The 3,590-nt window shown below is 57.7% G+C and overlaps 1 long non-coding RNA gene across 1 annotated transcript in view; it reads right to left on the reverse strand.

The window, feature by feature from the left end:
- The window catches only part of LOC108514332 (uncharacterized), a 26,742-nt gene extending 25,840 nt beyond the window's left edge, over positions 1-902 (reverse strand). The window contains exon 1 of the long non-coding RNA XR_001881190.1: positions 14-902. This is a non-coding gene — a long non-coding RNA (uncharacterized LOC108514332). The remainder of the gene's footprint in view (positions 1-13) is intronic.
- Positions 903-3,590: the final 2,688 nt, after the last annotated feature.

Here is a 3,590-nt window from a genome sequence, read left to right on the forward strand (position 1 = left end):
GGTTTTTTTTTACCCTCGGCGGGGAGGGGGTAGGCAGGAAACGGCCAAGGCGAAGCCAGGGCCCCCTCCCTGGCCGAGCGAGGGACCGCGGAGACCCTGGCGGCCGGACGGCGGCGTGGGGAGGGGCGCGGGGGAGGGGCGGCCGCGCGAGCGCCCCTCGGGCTCGGGCCCCGGTGGGGTTGGACCGAGGGAGAGTGGGGTTTCCCCGCCCGGAGCAGCCGACGGGCCTGCCCCCTCCGCTCAGGACTTGGGCAGGCAGAGTGGGGACGGTGTCCATCGGACCCCCCCTCCACCCGCGAGGACTTAGATGCCCGCCAGCTGAGGGGCGTGCGGTGGCACGCGAGGGAGGGGTCTTGTGAATGTTTGTGGGCTGCTGATAAGTAGGGGCAGGTGGTGGCTACAGTCCACGCAGACCACTTCCTGGAATAAGACTGGAGCTCGTCCCCTCGCTCCCCCAGCCTGTGCAGGGGACAGCAGTCCCTTAGGATTGGGGAGCGAAGAGGAGAGTGTCTGGGGAACCAGATGCCCCCAGCTCCACCCCCTTCATCTCGCCGGGGCTCTGGGCTCTTTTGTGTCAAGTGCAGTGGGGAGGGGATCCCTCTCCTGACCCCGTCAGTCTGGGGTGCCCAAGCTGCCCAGCTGTGACTCTCACGTGGCTGCCATTCACTGTCACTCACTCTCTCGCTGAAACCACCCACTCCCTGAGCACGTTGGGGGGCGTGAACTGCCCACCCAGCTGTTCTGCAGCTTGACCATCACTCAGCACCCCTCCCCCGAGGTGACAAGTCACCCGGCGGCACTCTCTGGGCGGCGCTCTCCAGACCGCTGCGCCGTGTCAGGCGCCCAGCGGTGTCCCCCTCAGACCACCCTCCTAGTGGAGTGATTTCTAGTCTTTGGGATAGGTGAGCATCTGGGTGTCTACACCCCCCAACTGGGGAACAGCAGGGGGTCGTCCGCACCCCCGGGCCTCTGGCTGCCATGCGGCACAAATGCACCAAACTTGAAAACGGCCAACACCGGGCTCTTTGTAAAACTCATATTGATCCGTGTGGCTTCTGTGGCAAACGTTCCTGTCTAGCCGAGACGACCTTTAGGGGAGCGGGGAGGGGGGGTGCTTTCTTGTGGGTCGGGGAGGGATGTGCGTCTCCTGGAAACTGGATAAAGCCTCCCCACCCCCCAAGCTTGTCTGAAAAAGGGAAAAGTTTTGAAAAAGTTCTCCCAGAGAGCCCCCTGCCTTGGCAGGAAGGGGAGGAATGAGGAGTTGTGGGGAGAGGGTGCCTTTGGGGTTGCCTCCGGCAGAGGCGCTGAAAAGAGGAAAAGAAAGGTCGCCAGGTCCTGCCAGGGGCTTGGCAGCGCTCACCTATTTGTATTGGGACTTGGAGTCTGGGGTGGGGTTGGGTGGGTCTCGGATCTGGGTACGTGGGGGAGAAAAGCGTGAAAGGATCCGAGGTTGAGATGGGTCTTTGTGTCAACCTGGCCTCCGCTTTCCTTCTTGGCTTTCTGAATAGACCAGAAGAAACGTCAAAGGCTGCTTACATTTTACATCTGAAATGAAAACCCACCTCCCCTCTCCCCCTGGGCAATTTTATCTCCCTTTCAGCCCTCCAAGTCGAATGAGTGACCCAGATACACCCCCTCAGATGACTTTCGGAGGTAAAACTTCGGGAAAATATTTTTAGCCCACTCATTATTTCTGTCTACCTAAGTGTGGGGAAAATAACCCTCCTCTAAGGCAATGTGTTCAGGCTGCCCTCGCTCTTCCTTGTCTAGAATATGCATTTGTGCACAGGAGAGGTTTCCATTGTTTTCCATTCCGACTGCTTTGATTCTCACCATTTTGTTTTACATTCTTACTCAAGACCAATTTTATCCCTTCCCCCTCTCTCCAGTCTCCTTACATTGTTAAACGTTTAAAATAATAGCAGTCGTGTTGGTGGGGGAAGGGAGCAGGAAGCCAAAACTCATTTCTTCTCCCTCCCCCTTCTGGCAAGTCGAGAGAAATAATATAACATAATATATAGATGTGATTCCTTGGGGGTGGGGGTGGGGAATGATTGTGGGTGGTGCGGAAAATTCTGGTAGTTTCTTTGCAAAAGGTCTGAAAATACAAACCCACCCCCTGCCTGCAGTACGCATGTGCAGCAGACCTATTATGGTGGTGCGTTGTGGGGGAGGGAGGGGAATTTGAGAAAAAATAAATATATGTGTGAGAGATTGATGGTGAGATTAGAAGAAGAGAGGGGCGGGCAGGAGGCGAGGCTTCGGTCGAGACTCCTCCCGCTTGCTCGGGCGGCCAGGCTCCGCCCTGCGCCCTCCGGCCCCCGCCTCTTTCCTCCCTGCCTCCCTGAGATCCGAGCCGGGGATGTGGGAGAGTCTGGGCTCCAGGCCAGCATTGAGTGGCTGCTGAGACCGAGGTTGGGACTTAGATTTGCTTTATTACCCGTCCTTGCTTTTCCTCGCTATTCTCGCCTTGCCTCTCCCGCCACTGACGTCTGCCCAAGTTCGGGAACCTCCCGCTGGGGTGGGGAGTACAGTGAACGGGCTTGTGCACCACCCCTGGCTGATGGTGGCCGAGGCCGTGTCCCTGATCCGTAGCCAGTTGGCCTGCCCTTGCCACTGCCCCGGCAGCCTCCGTTTCCATGTTCAAGTCAACCGAAGTCCCTGGGGCCTGGGGGAGCCGGCTGCTGGAGCATGGCGCCTTCCTTGCTGACTTCCTATTACAGTCCCCATTCCGTTTCACACCCGGGCTCTCGGCAGCCACCTCCCTGCACACACGCACACAGTCCTAGAGTGTCTTCCTGCACAAGGGGACACAGGATGCTGGAGTTAGCAGGAAAGGTGGCACTGAAGGAAGGAGAGGCTCCGACTCTGAGGCAGTGGAAACGGAGGCCTCTGATGTTAATTGTGGCTAATTTTCCGTTGGCTATTGAGGGAAGGAGAAAGGATTGTGTGTCCTAGAGCTAGGGGCTGGGCCAAGCCCAGGCTTTCCCGTCCTGAGTCGGCTGCCTCTCTCTGTACTAGACAGGTCTGGCTGGTTAGTCTAGTGCTTGGTAGGGGAGGGAGGCGAACTAGAGCCCCAGGGCGGCAAGTCTGTGGGGCATCCTGTCATCCTTTATGTGGGGTAACTCTCCATTCCCCAAGCCTTCACAGAGTAGTGACACCTTCACAGATAATGGGGTGGGGGGACATCAGGGAAGAGCCTGCCTGGGGCCCTCTGATAGAGACATCTGGGGAGAAAGCCAGGGACCTAGCCCTGCTGAAGCAGGTATAGGCCCTCCTCTGGATTTGTGGGCCTGAGTGTGTGTGGGTGGGTGGGTGCGCGCGCGCGTGCTTTTGAGAAGGCATGTGCTGGGTGTGTCTGTCGGCGCCTATATCTTTGTTTGGGTCTCCCATACTGCCTATAGATGAATGGGTCAGGATATCTGGAACAAAAAATGGAGGTGAAGGGTGAGACCGGGAAACAAAGGGTATGGCCCCCAAGTTCTTTTCAAAGGGAGCGGGGAGATGGGGATAGAATTGAAGGTAGGTTTTAGGCTACTTAGGAGGAGGAATGTTTAGGTAATTGTGGAGACTTTCTCCTGTCGAATTAG

The sequence above is a fragment of the Rhinopithecus bieti genome, unplaced genomic scaffold (assembly GCF_001698545.2).
Source record: "Rhinopithecus bieti isolate Rb0 unplaced genomic scaffold, ASM169854v2 scaffold_32008, whole genome shotgun sequence".
NCBI lineage: Eukaryota > Metazoa > Chordata > Mammalia > Primates > Cercopithecidae > Rhinopithecus > Rhinopithecus bieti.